At 41.0% G+C, this 13610-nt stretch overlaps 1 long non-coding RNA gene across 1 annotated transcript in view; it reads right to left on the bottom strand.

Moving 5' to 3' along the window:
- Positions 1-837: 837 nt before the first annotated feature.
- The window catches only part of LOC130589175 (uncharacterized), a 107650-nt gene continuing 94877 nt past the window's right edge, over positions 838-13610 (bottom strand). The window contains exons 2-3 of the long non-coding RNA XR_008967071.1: positions 8933-9047; positions 838-2230 (exon numbers count right to left, since the gene is read on the bottom strand). This is a non-coding gene — a long non-coding RNA (uncharacterized LOC130589175). The remainder of the gene's footprint in view (positions 2231-8932; positions 9048-13610) is intronic.

The raw sequence follows: 13610 nt of genomic DNA, 5'->3' as shown, positions 1-13610 counted from the left end.
CAAATGTCACCATCATGCAGCCCACTGACACGAATACTGCACAGAAAATGTTGACCCAGGGGCAGCAGGAACAGGGTGTGTCCAAAGCACGAAACGCAGCCCAAGTCAAGACAGAGCAGGGGCCTGCAACAGTGCAGAACAGGGACTACATTGCCATGAGGGGTGCAACAGTCCATGCTAAATTAGATGGATGTGTTGGGTTACAAAGCCATTTGCCAAAATATCCAAGTCTCAACTCTTTTCCAAAATGAGKGAAGGCAGTGGGTCAGTAAGATGAAATGCTTACACCCTGGTCAAGTTTTCATTGGCCAAATAGGGAAAAACCGAAAAACCTGTTCTGCATTTATGTTTTCTCCTAAAACCACAGACTCACACTTCACTGTACAGCACTGACAACTTCTAAAGTTATCATGAGATCAGCCATTATATCTCATCTTTGTTTTACAACTTTTTCATCTGTTTCACATTTCTTGGCTCTTTTACACGGTACTTTTAATAGAAATCTGACCACCATGACTACAGTATTGCGCTGTACAATTAGCTCGAGGGGTATGGATGGCTCATCACCAACAACATGTGAGGAACACAAGTCTCAGCAGACTGATAGAGCCTCTGTCACAGCAGATTTCACTCTGCACAGCCAGAGCACGTGCACGGACATGACCTCTGAGAGGGCTGTACAGCTGTAGAGCACGCTGCTCTCCTTGGCTCAGGTGGCCACACRGCCCATATTTGCCATTCCAAGCAATCCATGTGAGTGGTTTCTTCTGGAGCTCCGCACGCATCTGGAGCCCAGCACTCATGTGAAGTTATTGCACCCCTGGAACTTTTATGAAGTTGTTCCCTTCATTTAATTTCAAAGCCCTGCAGGATTAGTTACTTGACCTAATAGTAAAGAAAAAAAAACAAATAATTCTGCATACAGATAAATATACATACATTTTGKTTTTTATTTGAAAATTACTTGCAGTTGAAATTGCTTTAATTTAGACTGCATTTCTGTAGATCTTGAAAACTGTAACACCAGATTCTCCTTCAATTACCTTCAATGAAGTAACTAGCACCATTAATCATGTCTAGGCAAATTCAATAACCTTGCACAGGCAAGAGACTGAATTGTTACATGGTCTGCCACTCCCTGACGTGCATATTAATTAATCACTTTGCAGTATAAAAGCCCATGTGTGGCTGCAATAAATGATTCTCTTTGGTGAAAGCAAGTGTCCATGTCTTTATGWGCTACACAGGAGAGTGAAGAAGCACTGCAGAACTGCATCTCAACTTTAACCACCCTGCAAACACTCAAGGCCAAGTTGGACAGGGCTCTGAACAGCTTGATCAAGTTGAAGATGTCCCTGYTCATTGCATGGGGGTTGATTAAATGACCTTTACAGGTCYCTTCCAAGCCAAAACAAACTATTATTCTATGATTCTGCYGCAGATCTCAAGGACACAGAACCATCTTAATGAAGGATAGATCTCAGTTGTATTTTAGGTGTTTCTTTTTCATGAAAAGGAAAAAGAGATATCTCTAAGAAATRCCAATGTCATAGATTCTTATTAAGGTAGAACTTAAATTATCAAGTGGTTTTCTTCACTCTTGAAGAATTTGTGAARTGATTCATCTCAAACTCAAACCATCTTTTTTGAATGATTCCTGTAATGCGCATACTTGCTTATCTGCTTTTGAAATCACATTGAAATAAACTGCATTCASTGGGCTATAACAAATGCCAGAAAAAGCTAGACACTCTAAATTGTATAGYTTCACTCTTATAGACATATTTTTGCCTAACATTCTGTATTAACATGCTTTTATTTTTACCTAGATGTTTTACTTTGGAGCATCAGCAYTAGAGATGAAAAGGAACATTAAGAGAAGTTCTCATCAGAGGCTGTTTGAGATCTCAATTTTGCTTTGCCTTTAATTGCTGAGGAAAAATTGATTATTTTAGTAAGTTTTTGTCATGCTGTTTGAAGTAACAGCCTGTCATTAAGATCTGTTAGAGTGCAATAGAGTACACCAAAATCAATACCACACTTCCATTCAGGGGAGTCTGGTGTGTATTTACGTTGCTGCGGATCCTGGTGCTGTAAAAGCCTGCTGACCATAATAACAGTGGAGTTGGCACACTGGCACAGATCCTGGCATTTCACCATTGGGCCCTTGCATATATTCACGGCTCCTGTGCAAAATTTCTCKGGAGAAAGTTTGTCTCTTGACGTTTTCCTGTGAAAAGGGAAGAGAAGAACATAGTGAGGTCTTACATATAGACACATAGTCTCCTCACAGATTCTGATCAACTGCAAAATATTTTCAACTTGGAAACAAAAAAATTTCCCTCCTTTGTTCCCAGGATGATAGGTCTGAGACAAATCAACTGCATTGAGAACATTCTAGAACATCTATAAAACTAGGGAGGCAAGGGCATAATTTCTTGACTCCAGATAGCAAAATTAATGTAGGAGTTGTCCTGACATTTAAACTTGTATGGACTGAGGTGCTTATATGCCAAAATGGAAATGAGGTGCAAAATACAGCGCTAAAATACAGAAGTTGGGGATGTGCTGAGCTGGACCTCTATGGATTGATTATCATTTCCCTACTCGAGTAGAGTGTAGGGGCACATTTTATTAGAGATATTGATGGGGTAATGCCATAGAAAATTTAACCTCAGTTATAGAATATCAGATTAGAAAATAACRAGTCCACATAATTCACTAGGAATATATTGTTGAATAGCTGCTTGAGATGAYCTCCAACCACCCCACTGAAGGAAAAAGTTTACCTCAAATCCTAAATATGTTTCAAATTTAATGTACATTTTCTTTAGGTGAGAGAAAAATATTTCTATTTCACACTGTTCAGCAAYTATTTACAGTTAAACATCTGACTCTATACAAAATAAACTGATTGATAATTACCAGAGAAAACCGGTGAGTGCACCTGTGCAGATTTTATCAGCTATAAGAAAAACAGGGTGAGGTATATCATTAATGACATGTATTTAAGAGTCCCCAGAACCAGCCAATCTAGCAGACTTGGCAAGTGAAAGTAAAGGTCAGGAATCTGACTCAAGCATGCACTGATGACCTGCTGGCAATATACAGAACATGCTGTTTTAATGAATTCCATTGCTGGAACAAAAACTTGGTACAACCAAACAAATGTATCTGTTTAGCACAGTTGTGTGCTTTTTGGTAAACTGTTCAACAGGGAGAGAGAAAAAGAGGTCAAAGCATACAGTACAGAGGTATAACTTTCATTGGACAAATCCAATCTAATAATGATGTTGCCTGATTGATCTAGTCCTGAATGCGTGAAGGCATTACCTACATTTATTTTCTATGGATTTCTTTACATTTTAATTGGCTTTGAAACTCTTTCTTTGCAGGATAAAATTCAAAATACACTGTCATAATACCCCTTGCATAAAAATCKTTAAAACTCAGAAAAACCTTTTCAGTAGCCTTGTTTAACCCACTAGCAGTGTAAGAGTTATGCAGAGACTCAGCAAATTTTTAAAACTGTGTTTAAAAACTGACAGTGTGTTGTGCAGTACATCACAGTCTGAGGTTCTGGACATGTCATAAACCTGTTCCAGGGTTGCTCAGAATTTTTATCAGTTAGGCCACACAGATGTAAGTTTGTGATGCTCACAATGGCCAGAGCGTGTCTCATGGTGCACTGATAAACCCCAGACACACGAGGCATCTGGCATGCTTGGGTTCAAAGGCCTGATTAGCTAAGATTTCCCACCCTAACCTTAACCCCAACCCTAACCCTACGCAAAATCAAACATGAGAATGATGGAAACAGACTCATTCTTACAGTCATGGTCAAACTCCTACATAGAGTAAATCACCAGTTTGAACTGGAACTATCGTAGTGATTGGCAGTAGGTAGCCAGAATAAATCGGATAAGCTCAGAAACCTGTGTCCTTTCAGCTGAATGACTGATTTATCATTAAAAAGACTGATGTTGGAGGTAAAAAGTGAAGAACGTGGGTTGTTTCCAAAGTCACTTTGAATATTGGGAATATATTTCCAAAACAGGACACTTCTCACCTCCAACATGGAAAACAGCCAAATTAAGATAAGGCCATGATAATCACAATCAGCTAACAATTTTAGATATCCAACAATTTTCATCTTACTAACAGAAAACCTCTTACAGATATTCTCAGTTTTTGATTAACAGATACAGCCATAGGAGCCTGCAGGMATTAAAGCTTGTTTTCTTGACGAGCATGTTGGAAGGTAATTTCAGTTATTTCAGCAGGTAAATAGAGATCTGTCGTGCATAAGAGATAGATCTAAACCAGCACGACACAGATGATATGTATTCTGTTTGAAATACCAAAGCAGTGCTGTGCTCCAGAAAGCATGATGAACTCTCTGCTTTGCTTCCCATTTTAATCATTATGAGCTACTGATATTACAGGTCAAGGAGTCTAGGGAAATTGCTAGAAGCAATTRCAGTTCCAATTTGCTGGAAATAATGAGAACTTCCAATGATTTGTTAACCTTCAAAAACAGTACTGGCACACACAGGCAGCTGTTGGCAGAAATTCCAGGTCTCATTTTTACTGACTGTCTCATATAAGATAGGGCTGCCCCAACAACCTTGACTCATCTCCCTGCTTCAATTTTCTCACCTCCCCTGTTTTCCAATAATTTCATTTCCYAGTAGCATAACTAAGTTTATCACATGCAGCCTGCCATTGTTGTTCAGTTGCCTCTTACATTAGTATCTTTTGATATTTATTGAAGCACTTTATGCTAAGGAAGACTTTTAGGCCTATTAAAAGAGCCAAGAAGTAGTACATGAGAATTTTAATTTTGGATGTTGAGTGTCAAGGTACATGAAAGAGGTAAAAAAAAAGAGGGGAGTGCAAAAAGAAGGTGGAAAGACACATAAAGGAAGAAGCAATTGTGAGGGAAGGAAAGTCAGGAATTGACTGAGAAAGCAGCAAAAAAAAAAAAAAAGGCAAAATGTACTGTAAAGGTTTCATTGCCTCTCAAAGGTAAATTTCCTCAGATTCTGAAGAAAACATGAATGCTCTCTGCAATTACATGGGGAAACTGCTCTGAGGAGAGGTTCTGGTCTTTTTCAGAAGTAGGAGGAAACAGTGTCTGTCCCAAAAAGAACGGGTTGACATAAAACATTGAAGGGACCAAAATCAAGGAATATGCAGAAAAACATTATAGTCAAACAGCAATTAAGAAAGTTATGACAGTGCTTGGGATGGAGCTTTGAGAGGGTCAGTGCTCGTTAGTGGGGCCAGACACTCATCAATGGCTGATGGCTCCTGCTCTCATCAAAAGAGCCGAAGATTTTGGGGAGCATGAGGAGCCATTCCCTTTTCAGCAGCCACTCGAAAATGTACACAGTTGYTGCCAACATCCCACACACCACAAAACTCCTCATCTCTGAGCAAATATGCTAAAAAAACAATGGATGAAGGTGACTGATGGGCGGGAGACTCTAATGCCTATGGTGAGAAGGGAGATCCATAGATCRGTGTCCTGATGGACTCAGCATCAGCTGTGTGTGCGGGAGAGAACTGGAATCTGCTGGGGCAAGCTGGCTTTGCAGAGCAGCCTTTCCCTTAGGATAGACAGCAGAGGTACGTTTTAATAGACAGGACAATCCTATGGCAAAACTGAAGACARTGTTAAGTATTACGTTTTTCAGGTAGAGAATTAACACAAACAAGTTAACAAAAGCCTGTTTTTTAACTGGGGAGGGGAAGAAATAGATTTTTCTACCCTTTTATAACTGTGAGGACAACCAGAAAATGCTTCCAAAATTGATACCATACGTGCAGATTAAAACTGGGCTGTGAGCCAAATCCTCCTCTTCAGTTTCACTGGCGGAGCCCAGCAGACTGCCACAGARCTGCGCTGGAGCAGCAGGGAAAAGAATTTGACCCTTTGACTGCTGCATCAAAAGCAACTAACTTCCCACTGCATTTGATGGCCTCAATATTAAAAGTTACAAATGGCTCTGTGCTCAGAAATGTATAGATTTTCTGCTAGAATAGTTGCGTGCTGATGTCCTTCTGCCCTGCTCTCTCTGAAGTGACATTCCCTCTCCCCTGAGGCAGCATAACTGGAATTCCKCCTGTTGTCCCTGTCTAGCTGTGGATGTATTGCACTGTATTGGTTTCTGATGAAGRAAGTTCCTCCATTCCCTGATAATCATTCTCCCAACATAAATAATGTGTCAAAATAGCAAATGATGGTTTTTAAGCTGGGCTATAATTTAACTTCTTCATTATTCCACTGGTCCACACCTCTACACTCAAGTACAAAATGTGCTCTCCCATTATTTTAAAGTCAGACAATTCAAATATCAGGGTTTATCTTATCATCACAGCTGGTTAAGATTTATTTTTTATGAAGCAGAGGCTGCATATTGTATACATGAACAAGAATGTAGACTCCAAAAAGAYGAATATACAGAACTTTGTGGTAAAGCTAAACCTGGAAGCGTAAACCTTAAGTTAGCAATATTTCCTTTATACCATGTGATTCTGGATTTTCTTAGTACGGACTGAAGACTAGAATATCTTACTTGAATGATAGATATAAAAAAATATCCCGACTGAAAAAAAAAAAAAGAAGAAATACATCATGAAAATAGCTGTTTTGCTACTCTGCACTCAGATACCTTATAACTAAACCTGCCACAGCAAAGCAATGGAAAGTTTTTTGTTGTTGTTTATGAAGAAGCTCACACTAAGAGCATTTCTGGAAAAGCATATACCAGGCTTGAGCCTTAGAGAAAATTGACTGCATGCTCTTCGTGGAGGCTGGATTTGTTCTATGCTGCCCTTTTAGACTGTGTGAATCTTGGAAGGTGGGATGCCCCTTAATGCACTTGGATACAGACTCAGTTTGGGGCATTAGCCCAAGCAGTTTAAGGAAAGACAGGGATGCCACTTGCTCAGAACCYACACCAGCTGATGCAGAATTCAGTTTTCAGGTGATGAATTTAAGAAAATAAGAAAGGGAGGCACAAGAGCAGGAAAAGGTACTTTGGTGCTCTTTTTAATGCTATGTCTCTGCTCCAGACATGAAATCTTCCTTCGGCTCTTTCTCCTTCCTCAGAGCTCCCTACCATCCAGCCCCTATCCTTTGCTTTAGCTGCAGCCCATCTTTTCACCAGATCCCTTCCAACAGGTCTGACTCCCCCTCTGCTWGCTGAGTGCATTGAGTTTGCACAGCAAGGTTTTGGTAGCAGGGGGGRTACAAGGGTGGCTTCTGTGGGAAGCTGCCAGAAGCTCCCCTGGATCCACCAGAGCCAATTCCAGCTGCCTCCAAGATGGACCTGCCACTGGCCAAGGCCAAGACCAGCAGTACCTTGGTAACACCTTTGGGATAAAGTATTTAAGAAGGGGYAAAGAAACAAACACTGTAAACAGCAGCCAGAGCCGGGGAGAGAAGTGAGAATATGTGAGGGGAGCAGCCCTGCAGACATCCAGGTCGGTGCAGGAGGAGGGGAGGAGGTGTTCCAGGCACAGGAACAGACATTCCCCTGCAGCCCAAGGTGCCAAGCCTGGTGTGGCAGCTGTGTCCCTGAAGGACCCCCCACGGAGTCCAGGGGGAGCAGTGACCTGCAGCCCCTGGAGGACCCTGTGACAGAATAACTGGATGCCCAGGAGAAGGTGTGAACCTGTGGGAAGCCTATCCTGGAGCAGTCTCCTGGCAGGACATGTGGCCCCTTGGAGTGAGGATGCTGAAGCAATTTGCTGGCAGGAGTGTGACCCCATGCAGGACCCAAGCYGGAGYAGCCTGTTCCTGAAGGAATGCACCCCTGGAAGGGACCCACATTGTTTGTGCTGTTTGTGAAGATCTGCAGCCTGTGGGAAGGACCCACACTGGAAAAGCCCATGCAGGACTGCACCTCATGGGAGTGACCCCACAGTGGAGCAGGGCAAGATTGTGATGAGTCCTCCTTCCGAGTAGGAAGGAGTGGCYCAAGAGAACAAGGGATGAACTGAGCACAGCCCCCAATCCCTGTCCCGTTGTGTTGCTGGGGCAGAGGAGGTATTGAAAGTCAGGAGTGAAGTTGAGCCCAGATGGAAGGGAGGGGTGAGAGAGGGGAAGGAGTTTTATGACTTRGTTTTATTTATCCTACTCCAATTTGATTGATAATAAATTAAACTAATTTCCCAAAGTCGAGTCTGTTTTGTCTGTGATGATAATTGGAGAGTGACCTTTCCTTGTCTTTATCTGGACCCACGAGCCTTTCCTTATATTTTCTCTTCCCTGTCCAGTTGAGGAGAGGAGTAATTGAAGGGCGCCTGATGTTCAGCCAGGATCAAATCACCACAGTGAGCCAGACCTGCTCCCTTCTCCAGCACCAGGAGCTTCCCTGCAGTCCTTGTGTCTCCTCACAGGCAGCATTCAGGGTAGTGCTGCTTGGATGTTCACTAAGAGCAGAGGAAAGGTTTGCTGTTTTCCACCCACCCACCTTCCAAGTTCACACAGTCTAAAAAGGCAGCACAGAACAAGTTCAGCCTCCACCAAGAGCATGCAGTCAATTTTCTCTAAGGCTCAAGTCTGGTATATGCTTTTCCAGAAATGGCCCACCTGAAAAAAAATAAACCACAAAACCAAACTCACCATATTTTTTTTGTACTACAATGTTTATTTTTCACAAGTTCTATTTTAAGAGATGATTAAAGTTTTGGCTACTCCTGAAACAATGCAGCAGAAAATCCCAAGATAGAAAGTTTCAGATAAATTTTCCTTTTTTTTGGCAGGGGCAAAACCACACATAACATCTCAAAGATGAAACTCAAGCAAACATCAGTGACTGCAATGCCTGGCCTGCTCAATGTGGTACAGGGGATACAAGAAAAAGAACAGTCGGGTAAAAGAGAGTCATCAATAATGTTTAGAATGGATGGTGATACTCACAGGGTTGAGAGAAAGTGAAGCCATGTTGCATCTTAAGCAGCCAAGCATTGCTATGGGCACTGCAGGTAATTCGCATTTTTGCTGGTATCCATTCCTTTGCATTTCCAGGAGCCTCCTGCCACATGRGAGGCTACAATAAGATGAAGCAGTCCATCTCTGAACTATTTCTGTACAAGATAATACAATCTCATAATTTCCTAATATAGCCCARATAGTTTTGTAAATTTAGTTTTACCATGTGTTTCCAAAAAAAGCGCCATGTATAGGACACCAATTAGGATGACAGCAAGGCAAAAGAAAGCTTACAGAGAATGCTTGTAGCTGCAYAAATAAGGCTTGAATGAGGTGGCAGCAATGCTTACAATTGATGATTTAACTATTAACATCAGGTGATCAAGATTTCCATAGAAAGTATTGAAAATAGTCTCCTTTTCTCCCAGTCGGGGCACTTCAGCATCCTCAGCAAGTGCTCTGCCATCCTCAGAGGGAAAAGACCTGAGTAGGGCAGACATRCCCTGTTACACCCACACAGTTACAAATTTTTGTGCGTTGGTTGGAGGAATCCAGAGAAAGGCAAAGAGGTTGATTGAGCAGTTATAAAACAGGACCTATGAGGAAAGATCAAAGGCATGAGATTGGTTAGACAAAGAAGAAAGAAACATAACCATTTTCAAAACGTAAAGGGTAAGTTTGACAGAGACAGGCAGCAACATTGGAGGTTTACTTATGATTAAAATGCAAAAGAGGGATTTAAACAGTGAGGAGGWGACTTGTCCAAAGCAACTCAGAAAAGCTGAGAACAAAATTAAAATGCTTTTATGATCAATCCCATGCTCTCACTTGCAGCCATTATTTTCTGGATATTGTTTAGGTGACAGGCTCTTGCTGAATGGAAGATACCAAATGACTGTCACTTGATGTCAGAGCAAAGTTTCTACTCTGGAGGTCTTACCTGAGTCTGTTTTACCTTTATCCTTGTCAGTTTTTCTTATCCTCATTTGTATGATGTGCATCCAGCTGTCTTTACTATTATTTCTTTCCCAACCTAACAACAGTATGAAGAATAGCCAGAAAGCCTATTTGTCAAAAGGCAAGGTAGGTAAGGGATAAATAGAAKGATCTAGCAGTCAGGTTTACTGTAGCCTGTTGACAATCATGCTTCCAGCTTTTCCAATTCCTTGGACAGCACAAAGAATGCTCAAAGATCACAGCGGTGTGTCTGATGCAAATGGTGCTTTTCCCATGGTATTTTTGCTACAAGTTCTGAGTTAATAGTATTGCAGTGTGAAATCACAAAATAATTTTATGGGAATCTTCACTATATTGATGGCTGCTCTATAGCTTTTGAAAGCAAGATGTCCATTGCCCTTTTACCTGCTCCCCGGGTATAAWTTTGTACCTGCAAGTTTGGGACTGGGCAGGGATGATGCTGGAAAGCTGTTGAATTTGCTACTGGCTTAGAATATGCTACAAACTCAGTGAATCCTCAGTAAATTTATATTTGAAGAACAATCTCGATTTCTAGAGCCACCGGATGACAGAAGCCCACCCTCTCAAAGCACAATCCCACTCTCAGGCACATCCCAGATGCAGCACTTCCTGCCTTCTCTCACTGCTCTGGAAATACTCACTGCACTGCTTGGTAATGGTCCTTGGAACAGTTCAGCCATCAGAGCCATAGAATGAGCAAAACTTTGCTGTTCAGCTACATCTGGCTTCTACAATGGGTAGTGATTTTTAAAATTAAATCAGCATGCTGCGGGTGTGCCAGCTGGACACAGWAAAACATGGATAGCATTCTGTTAAACAAAGAAAGAAAAGGAAGATAGATATTCAATGAAGCACATTTGACCCGTGGTTTGAAAACCCAAAACCAAAAGTAGTTGCTTGTAAGAACACTTCAGAAAGAGAAGCTCCAAAGACCTAAACACCCACATTTTCTGGTGGCCGGATATCAATCTCAACATGTGGCAGACAATCTGAGCATAGGTAATGCATTCTAAATTAATTTGGCTATCCAGGAAGCAAATTGCTTTTACTTAGGTGCCAAACAACATCAAATCCATTGGGAGTGAGAATGCTTGAGCATTTTGAGAGCATACTCAGAAAGGAGAGCACTGTTATAAACCAGTCAGGACTTCCCATTGTTGCATTTTTTTCATTTCAGGAACAAAACTCTTCCATGAGCTAAAACAAAAGACTGATTTACTAATGATGTTATTTGGAACATAATTTCTCTAAGTGATCTCTTGTTATCTTGTTATGTGCAGGAGGCCAGAATGAAGTCAGTGGAGTAAGTCATGAATCGTCATAACCACAGTTTTTGTTGGCTCTCTGGGAATTTTCTTAGACTACACATGAATAGTGCAAGCTAATGATATATGAAATTGCTTTTTTTAGTATAAACACCACTGTAGATGGAACATCTTTTAATAGATAAAACTGCCAAAGAGCAGTTTCGGGTTTGGTGGTTTTTTTTGATGGAGAATAACTTTCCCTTTGACGTGGGGAATAGTATGTAAATAAAAATCATCATTTTACATCTTAAAACTTTGCACCAGTCTCTGACAGTAACTATATTCCTTTGCTTTGCATGCAAAACCATTACCAGTTTTATACCTGATGTCTTTAATCAAACATATCATATTGTAGGCAAAGGTGAGAATTAGAGTACTTCAGGCACAGGGGCTTTAACAGAAGGCAACTTYAAGGTCAAACCTAATAAACAGAAAGTATTTGCATATAGCAGCAGGTGATTGTGAGAAGGGCATGAAACTCAAGTGGGGAAACAAAAATGGATCACAGGAACATCTAAGAGTTTTCTCAAAGATATTGTACCCTCTGGCAAATCTGCAGACATCTCACCTCAGTGTGTGCATGGAACGCCATATCCTATTGAGATTAGAACAATGTCAAAATTATAACAAAATGAATGAATAGAAAAAAAAACGCCAGAACAATTTGCATTATTTTTTCTTAATAAGAATCACATATAAGACAATGTAAATATCTCAAAGTTCAAGTTMTGGAGAAACAAAACAACTCCTCCCTCCCTATAACATCACATTTTGTTTCTTTCCAAAAATCCTGATATAAACACTTTTTTCAGCAAGCAAGCAACAAGCCAACCAAGCACTGGAAAAGTTTTGAACCATGACAGTGTACTGATGTCAGCCAGAAAACAGAATTCATCATGAATTAATAAAGAAGGAGGGAGAGGAGGTATTGTCAGTTGGTTTTAATCACTTACAATGAAGCAAAAGGGGGGAAAAAACCAGCAAGAGAATAGGAACTCTAGATCTTTTCATTTGATATTGTGAGTAATGTAAATGTACTCTGTAGTCTATAAGTCTGATGTTCAGGGAGATTTGGCATCCAGAATCTAAGTGTACCCGTAATTCTCTGGGAAACTAARACTTCTGAAACCAGGCCATTATTTTCCTTGCACTGTCCAAACACATTCACCTCCTGTAATATCCTAAAAATGAATAGCTGAGATTGACATATCCCATACTCTGGCTGCTTTTTTTTTTCCCTTCTGTGTTGTGGAAGCCACTGTTGAGTGATTGAAARTTAAATTTGTGTCCAGATTAAATTTAATCAATCCTAGCATTAATCTCAAATTTAACACTTTCTAGATTTTTTTTTTTAAAAAAACTATCTCTATTACTGGGTCCCAATTAAAATAACCTCTCTGGCTTGAGCACCAACATTAGAGATGAGATACCAAACTAATGTGCTTTGCTTGGCTGATTATCTAAGCCTTTCCATTGGCACTTTCTCCAGCTGACAGCAGAGGAGGAAGGCAGGGGCAGCACCAGTATTGTGGAGCTTACTGTCAAGACGGGAGACCAGGAAACAGCGTGTAGTGCTATGGAAAAGGTTGAATATGGCTGGGAATCACTGGTGTACAACTGGTGCTGACTGAAATGTTTCATAAACATWCTTAACTCAAGAAATATTTTGTAATTTCCTCAAATTCGCCCCCCACTCTGCGCACACACGTCTCTCATTACGGATTTAATGTGCAGTACAAGCATCTCCCTTTCACTTGTGCAGCGAGAGGGTTTCGACATGTGAAATCTTTGGACAACATTGCACTTACATGTGTGTGTGGCCCTCCTGCCAGCAGCAAGAATATAGCTCACATTTCAAGAATTTTTAAAAGAATACWGCCTTGACCCTCCTCTGGGGAAGGAGGAAGTCCCCGAAGTATAACTATAATGGCAATTTACGGGGTTTTTTTTTTTCCTGCTGAAGAGAAATGCTAAAGCCTCCTAGCCGTCAYTTGGGACAAGTAGTGAAGTGCAGTCACCTCAGAGGATGTGTAGTCATGATACTTTCCCTGTAGCAGGCCCTGCTACCTGCCATGAACTGCTCCTCCCTCAGCCAGTCAGGCAGCAATCCACCCCTCTTTTTAAAAACAGTGATAACTTCTCCACCTTTCTGCTCAGTTTGTTGTTTCAGCTTTTTAGAAAGTGTGGCTGACATGGGGAGCTAAATACATTCCACCAGGAATTTCCCTTAGAGGTGATTCTTCAGCAGCTGCTTTTGTTTCTCAGCTTCCATGCACAAAACCCTCCCTCTTCTCTTCTCTTCTCTTCTCTTCTCTTCTCTTCTCTTCTCTTCTCTTCTCTTCTCTTCTCTTCTCTTCTCTTCTCTTCTCTTCTCTTCTCTT

Source organism: Malurus melanocephalus, unplaced genomic scaffold (genome assembly GCF_030028575.1).
Source record: "Malurus melanocephalus ecotype Western Australia unplaced genomic scaffold, MMel_1.1 scaffold_25, whole genome shotgun sequence".
In the NCBI taxonomy this organism is placed as follows: domain Eukaryota; kingdom Metazoa; phylum Chordata; class Aves; order Passeriformes; family Maluridae; genus Malurus; species Malurus melanocephalus.
Note: the sequence above shows the minus strand (reverse complement) of the source record. Positions and strands in the feature narration are given on the sequence as shown.